This window comes from Amblyomma americanum, chromosome 1 (genome assembly GCF_052857255.1).
Source record: "Amblyomma americanum isolate KBUSLIRL-KWMA chromosome 1, ASM5285725v1, whole genome shotgun sequence".
In the NCBI taxonomy this organism is placed as follows: Eukaryota; Metazoa; Arthropoda; class Arachnida; order Ixodida; family Ixodidae; genus Amblyomma; species Amblyomma americanum.
In genome coordinates this window covers 469613499-469621262 of record NC_135497.1, presented here as the reverse complement: position 1 = coordinate 469621262, position 7764 = coordinate 469613499, and the positions used below count along the sequence as shown (strand labels likewise).

The window sequence follows — 7764 nt, the reverse complement described above, 5'->3', positions numbered from 1 at the left end:
GGTTTAGCCGGGGCGAACACATGTGCATTTGCATCGAAGAAACACACGCCAGAAGTGGAAACGTTTTGCATTCCATACGGGAAAGGCGTGAGCGAGACGCTGGCACGCATTCTCGGTAAAGAAGGGTGCTAACAACGCACAGTCTATTGAGTGGCTTTACGACTACCACCATCGGACGCCTTCTCCCCCCCACCCCCCCAAACGGCCGTCACCCAAAAGAAAGGGCCCAAGAGGTTGTATACCAAATGTCCTGCTCGGTCTTCCCGGAATCGTACATAGGGGAAACGAAGAACTTTGCCGAAATAATGAGGCAACACAAAGCGGACGTCCGACAAAGGAACCGTGACCGCAGCGCTGCGGCCGAACACTGCGAGGCATGCGACCACCGAATGAACGTTGACGGCACTAATGTACTGGAAACCGAAGCTAACCCGCACAGGAGGCTTCTACTTGAGTCGTGGCACATCCAACAGACAGGGAAGAATGTTAATCGCTCCCTGGGGACACTTCCCGCTTCTTACATCCATGGTTTGCAGCCACTGACCCGGATGTCTTCAACACGAGGGCTTAAAAAGCCGAGGTTCGAACCATCCGAGGGTTTGTCGACAGCCCGGCGCCGAGATGCGGCGATTTCCCTGTTAATCCCCGTCAGCAGGAAGCGTGCATGGCGAGGCAAGCGGGCGTTGACCGGCGAAGGCAAAGACCGAGCCAGAGGAAAGGAGCCAAGACGTTTTCCCGAAACCGCCCGCCCCCCTTCGCCCGTCTAAGGAAACCACCGCAGTGATAGCGTAGCATAGCGCATGGTCAGCGCGGACGCGGCAAGCAGACGCCGCGTCTAAGCCGCGACGGCGTCGAAGTCAGAGGATGGGGCATACCAACGGGTCCCGAGAAGCGGGCCTGCTTAACGAAACGCTGAAGCGTGTTCAGAGGCAGCAACGACAGGCTGGCGCCTCTTTCCAGATTTTGCGGGGACGCCTGTCAACAGTCGTCCCGAAGACGAGTAGTCTACTACTCGCAGCAGTAGCGATCGGTTGAATATCGGTAATTGGCGTAAAGCTGGGAGCCGCATGGGAATGTTTTGATGTATTTTCATATGTTTCTCTTTTTACTTTTTAAGGGAGAGAGTTTGAGTAATACTGTGGAAGAATGGGGCGTGGCACGTAAACCTCTTGGCCCAAGCATTTCGAGGGTTCATTCCCGGAATTACATTTTCTTATAGCAATTTAGATGTGCTGTGTATTTCAGGGAGAGGGTTTGAACTTTGCCGAAATTGGAGGGCGTGCCATGAAGTTTGTAAACCAATGATGGGTTAGTTTGCTGTTGATTGGGCGACGCAAGAGGTGGGCTGGGTTTCTAGGTCTTTGAAACCAGGGTCCGGAGCCATGGGAGATCGTTCTGAGCTAGATTTAGATCCCTTGCATCTTCGGCGGTGCCAATGAAGGAAGATTTTCCCTTAGCCAGTTACATGTAACCGCCATCGCCCCCCATACACCTTTCCCTCGTCTCCCGCATCCTTTAAGCTCCTCAGGACCTGGCTGTCTCGCTACTGTCTGTCATCAGCTGCATCTGGTTAGCCAGTTCCCTGCGTCCATTGACTTGCTTCTGCTGAAGTTTTGATGTACCACCTGGTCGAGAGAGTCATTGCCAAAACGGTAAGTAACAACCTTCCCAAGCCATTTCTTTAAGCACCTCGGTCCATGTTACGTTTTGTGTTTGTTTGCATGTCCTGATTACACAATTCAGGGCGGTCTGTAGAGCTTGTTGGTAACTTTTTTTTAATTCCTACAGCATGACAAGCGTAGAGCTTACATGCGTGTGCAATCACTGTGGATTTGGTTTGTGTGGAAGGATTGTCACGGAAATTCAGTGTGGGGTCATCGTTTCGATTAATGAAGATAAGAGGCTTAGGCAGAATTCGACACAACCACTAGGTTGCGAACCAAACGCGCTCGAGGCCACAAGCACGCTTTGGTGTTTTGGGGAAAGGAAATGGCGCAGTATCTGTCTCGCATATCGGCGGACACCTGAACCGCGCCGTAAGGGAAGGGATAAAGTGGGGAGTGAAACAAGAAAGGAAGAAAGAGGTGCCGTAGTGGAGGGCTCCGGAATAATTTCGACCACCTGGGGATCTTTAACGTGCGCTGACATCGCACAGCACACGGGCGCCTTAGCGTTTTTCCTCCATAAAAACGCAGCCGCCGCGGTCGGGTTCAAACCCGGGAACTCCGGCTCAGTAGTCGAGCGCCCTAACCACTGAGCCACCGCGGCGGGTAATGATCTGGGAACAAGAACAAACAAAGGACGCGTCTTCGTTTGGAGCTATCCACGAGGGCCACGATTAAACATTAATTCTTTCGCATTCCATGATTTCACAAGCAGTCTTCAGTGTCCTCAAAATTTCTTCGTTTTTTTTTCTGACATATAACTGCGAATTTGTAAAGATAATACTTGTACATAGTTCCTGACCACTCTCCCTTCCTATAGTTTATGGCTATAGTTATTTCATTTCTCTAATCTGCCTGATATCCCTTTATTTGCGCAGCCCCAGCTCAGGTGCTCGCAGCAGGAAAAATCTTTCCCTTCTTTTCTTTTTATTATTTGGATGAAATCACCGCATAGAATTGCCACCCATCACAGTTAGCATTCAACATTGCACATGCGACACGTGACACGCCGCCGCGGTGGCTGAGTGGTTATGGCGCTCGGCTGCTGGCCCGAAAGATGCGGGTTCGATCCCGGCCTCGGCGGTCGAATTTCGATGCAGGTGAAGTTCGAGAGCCCCGTGTACTATTCGTTGTCGATGCATGTTAAAGAACCCCAGGTGGTCGAAATTTCCCAAGCCCTTCACTACGGCGTCTCTCATAGCCTGAGTCGGTTTGGGGCGTTAAACCCTCATAAAACAACGACCATAAAAAATGTACACAACGACCGGTCGTTCATGTTTATAGCATGCAAACAGCTTAAGACCCTTGCTTACATGGTGCTAATTGCGGTTTACGTAGTGCTCTCATATTTTATTAGGTAAAATTACAACATTTGGCCAGAAAAAAGCAGTACAGGGAGACGTCGGAGCAAATGTATTATTATTCCAAAGGATATGCAAGGCACTGCAGATAATTTGCAGAGATAACATGCAAAGGTCCGAATAATGCAGAAATACAGCAGGCGCCTTCTGCTGGACATAATATTTATGAAGTACGTAATTAACAAGTAGCGCTATCTCTCTTGTTATTCATAACTTTAGCTCAACATTTTCAACATAAATGTAGACCAAGTGAGGACTTTATTTACTAATGTACGCATGCCAGTGTTACCGGATACGTTGTCATTCACAAGTAGACATGATGCAAAGCATGCAAGGCGAGCGAATTAAAGAGGAATCGCTCGTGGGCGATGTAAAACGGTATAGCATACCTACTGACAGAGGAGTGAAGCGGCAAGATTTGACACATAAAAAAAAACCTGCAGCTGGTTCGCTTTCCCATCTCGAGGAATAAAAATAAGCGCACAACAATATGTTTGGATAGAACAGATGACAACCTAAACCTTGCAAGTGCAGAATATTTGCAGCGCGCGCATTTGTTTCTTCAAGCTTTCCTTAGCATTAGCTGAGCGACTCTGAATACCAGGTGTTACCTGGAAGACGTTTCAAAAATATGCGTTTTGGCTTTAAAATATGGCTTCTACGGCACAGTATTACCAGTATGAATTGTTTCCGGTGAATCGTTTTAACTATTCAGCTGGTTAACTAGATTTTAATAATTAACTTTTAACAATTGCAGTTAGGCGCTTAGTCGTAATTTTAGATTTGTAGCCGGTAGTTAGTAATAGCCATATAAGTTTTTAGAATTTCCAAAACATGGTTACCTTTGGCCATATGGATCGACAAAATTTGGCTGTTTCGACTAGTTACGCGCACTGGAAAGGTTTCTTTGCTTGCATGCTTTCGTAAGCTCATGTATTTTGGCGCTAACTGGTTCTTGAAAATTGGCTTTTGAGGAGAGGAAATGACACAGTAACTGTCCCGCCTATCTCGGCGGGCACCCGAATTGCACCGTAAGGGAAGAGATGAAGGAGGGAGTTAAAGAAGAAAGGAACAAATAGGTGCCGTTGTGGAGGGCTCCAGAATAATTTCGACCAACTAGGGATCTTCAAAGTGCAGTGATAATGCACAGCGCATGGGTGCCTTTTGCGTTTCGCCTCCATAGAAGCGCAGCCGCTGCGGTTGAGTGCCAACCCGGGTACTCCGGCTCAGCAGATGAGCAACTTAACCACTGAGCCATCGCATGATGCAGCCAAATTTTGTCGAGCCACTGCGATGAGGGTAATCGCGTTTTCGAAATTCTAAAAACTGATACGGATATTAGTAACCGACCTCTAACTGCAACTAGGCGCCTAACTAATAGTTAAAAGTTAATATCAGAATTAGTAAACCAGCTTCCTCCCGGTTTACTGCCTGTTAACTACAGGGTAACTACCGGTTAGCTACAGTTTGCGGGCACTGGTATACTATGCCGCAAAATCCATATATTAACTTTTTAAACGCCGCACTATGAAGCAATAGTTAAAAAACTGAAATTGATGTTGATAATTTGCATTGGCCTTCTAAATTAACTATGAAAAAAAAATACAGCCGCATTCATGAAGACTTAGTAGGTTTTTTTGCATGTTCCATTTTTGGAACATTGGCGTTTCCCATATGAAAAACACAAAATTTGTCTAGAACAACTTTTATTGGCTGCTAAATGGGTATTGCTTACTCATGTTAACAGAAGAATAAATATTAGCGTCATACAAGGCCTTTCAAAAGTATAAATGTTTATAACAAAGCTTGCGAAAACTTCTTTTTTCCATCCTACTTGCTGTAGGTCAGTGAACACTTTACAAGCCATGGTATGCTGCAAAGCACTTCGTGTGCAGGCGCTTTTTGCACTGCTGACACTGGTTCGTGGTATTTTTCTTGCACTCTGCACACCTGCCCTGAGTTACTGAGATGATGTAGTGGCCATCAGTTTTTCTATCCTCCCGTCTCGGATGAACCCGAGGTCCAGGCCGCACAGTGATTATCTGCTTGAGGTGCAGCAAAGACATGACGACGTTCCGCCGAAATGCTATGTGCGTCATGGCGGCATCAGTTCCTTTGTGAAGCTCGCAGTGAAGGAGCCATCCTGCGACGACAGCCATGTTCAGACCATTGCCGAAAAGGTTCCACCACCATTTTTTGCTTCGAAGTCTTGGGCGATAACTTCCGAGGAGGCGGTCGAGAACATCTACTCCGCCCATGCCCTCATTGTATTTCTTGATCAAATATGGTTGAGGACTGTCTACCTTTTTGTTCGCGCGTCGTGAGAAGCGTTTTGCCGTTCCAAGAGGCTCATGGCCGAGGTGGTTTGAAGAAACTGTGACGACTGCGTTGTCGTTCCACCTGCATGTGTAGACCACCCCGTCACACTTGTAGTAGAAAGAACCTCTTTCCTCTCTTCCCACGTCTTTCAAGCTCTTCAGTGGACAACCACCGGTTCTTGTATCTCGTACAGTCCCCGTCGCTCGAATCCCCTGGTCAGCCAGTTTTGTCAGGAGACCGTGCGAAGTGAAAAAGTTGTCAAAGTACACTTCGAGCTGATCAGGAGCGGGCAGGACCGATGCCATATTGCTAACAACCCTCAGCCCGAGAGGTGCCTTCTCGTCCTTCTCGTTTCTCCCGCAATATATTTCCATTGCATAGGGGTACCCATTCGAAGAGCACATCATCCATATCTTATACCCAAATCGAATAGGTTTACCGCGAATGAACATTTTGCACGAGTGGTGGCCATAATAGGGCACCATTGACTCGTCAATGCTGAGGCTTTCGTGGAACACACCAAACTGGAGGAAACATTTGGAGATTTCGTCGTAAAACGGCTGAATCTTGCCCATCTTCTCGCCTGCTTTCAACTGAGTGTTGTCAACTACATGAAAAAACCTTTTCAGCTGCCGGAACCTATTGCGGGCCATCACTGTCGCGACTAAAGGCACACGAAGGTATTCTGCGGTGCTCCAATACGAGTCCTCAGATGGAACGGAGTAATATCCGCTGAAAAGTAAGAGACCGAAAAACTGACCTATGTCCGCTCCTGTGACGTCCACCTCCTCCCCCTTTTGGAGTGCGTACCTTGCTGTCAGTTCAGCCAGTGAACCAAGATATTCTGGAGGAATAATTTTGCTGAACAGCATAAATGGGCTCATGTCCGCTAGCTCAGGAAATGCCTCTAGCAACAACAGAGGGTCCTCTCTGGGAAGTGTTTTGTCAAACGTAGCACGGTCACCCCATACTGCGCTAAGGGAGCGCTTTGGAGTTATTGTTTTTCCAGCCTTGTTTGCAGACTTGCGCCCTTTTCCAGCAGTCGACTGGCTCCGCGCTGGTTTCTTTCGTCGTGGCTCAGGATTCGAACATGCAGTAGGCGAATCAACTTCTTCATCACAGCACTGCATAACTTCAACGTGCCCGCAAACATCATCGGGAACAACTTCAGAAAAGTCATTTTCGTTCACGTGCTCCTCATCAGTAATATTGCCATCTTCATCAGGCGGCAATTGGCATATAGACGCACCTTCGCGTTCGTCCTCGGGAAGGCTGAAGAAAAGGTCAATTGCGGCCTCCAGTGTGAGGAAGCGTTGTGCCATGACCTACAAAGAGAGTTATTGCGTTGAGAAGTATAGTACTACAATATAAAACCAGCCGCGAAGTCGTTTTCTACTTACATTCACGACGATTGAAGCAGCTATGCGGTGCAGTTGTAGGCTGCTCCATCCACGTGCCACGCAAAAGCGCAGTCAAAATAGTGCCAAGGAAAGATAGTCTTCAAGTTTGTGCAAAACGACACCTAGAGGGCACCATCAACATGCCAAAAAAGAAGAAAAACACGGCGAAATGCATGCGCGAGTCTACGCTACTTTTGACACCGTAAAACGCCAATGTTCCAAAAATGGAACATTCGCATAAATCTCTAAAAACTGAAAACTAGAGTGTCTTTACCTTTTTTTATTTTTTTTTCACAGTAATACCTAACGATATGGCGATATTTTGGTTCTGCTCTGCTCATTGCAACATTACATTTTTCCTGCGAAATAATTCAACAAACGTATAGCGCTGAAGGAACGCAAAATATGCTTGTTTGTGAGCATTTATCCAAAGCTTCTAAATAGGCTGATAATAAAAATTAAAATTGGTATGTTCTCTACAAGTATCAGTGAGTATGCGAAAACAAAAAGAAAAAGCTGCGATAGATGGGGAAGGAAATAAAAAATCATGTATCGTATGTTCCACTTTCGGAACATTGGCAAGTAAAAGGTTAAAAGCGAAAGCTTTTCCTGCTTTCGTTGGAGCGATTTCGCCGTCACCTCACGTTTGATCTTGAACGTCCTTGCTGCGCCGCTGCCATAGCAACCCAGCAAGTGACTTCGCCGCGCCGCCAAGCCTAGTCTTCGCCGTCTCTGCGCAGGGGCTCCACAGCCGTGCTGCCTGACCACGTTATCTAGCCGAGTATCAGCTGGATAAAAAAATATTAGCTGTTGCTCAACTACTGCTGAACCTTGTTAGAGAGCGAGAGCTGTGATGTATCGTGCAAGCAGACGCGGCTTAGCGTCTGTAGCGTTGAGTGCGTTCCGCACACTGGATGAGCAGTGCGCCCAACCTGCCACCCTGGCAGGTGGCATTTGAATTAATGGCTGATCGCGAGAGGTTGGTCAGGCTGCGGCCTATTGCTGCAGTGCCGCGTGTCT

General features: G+C 47.5%; 1 long non-coding RNA gene across 1 annotated transcript; it reads right to left on the bottom strand.

The window, feature by feature from the left end:
* Window positions 1-4714: 4714 nt before the first annotated feature.
* LOC144104628 (uncharacterized) lies at window positions 4715-6812 on the bottom strand. Its single transcript, XR_013308599.1, has 2 exons — window positions 6745-6812; window positions 4715-6669 (listed from the first exon to the last, which is right to left on the bottom strand). It is a non-coding gene; the product is annotated as an uncharacterized LOC144104628 (long non-coding RNA).
* Between the last annotated feature and the right edge of the window lie 952 nt (window positions 6813-7764).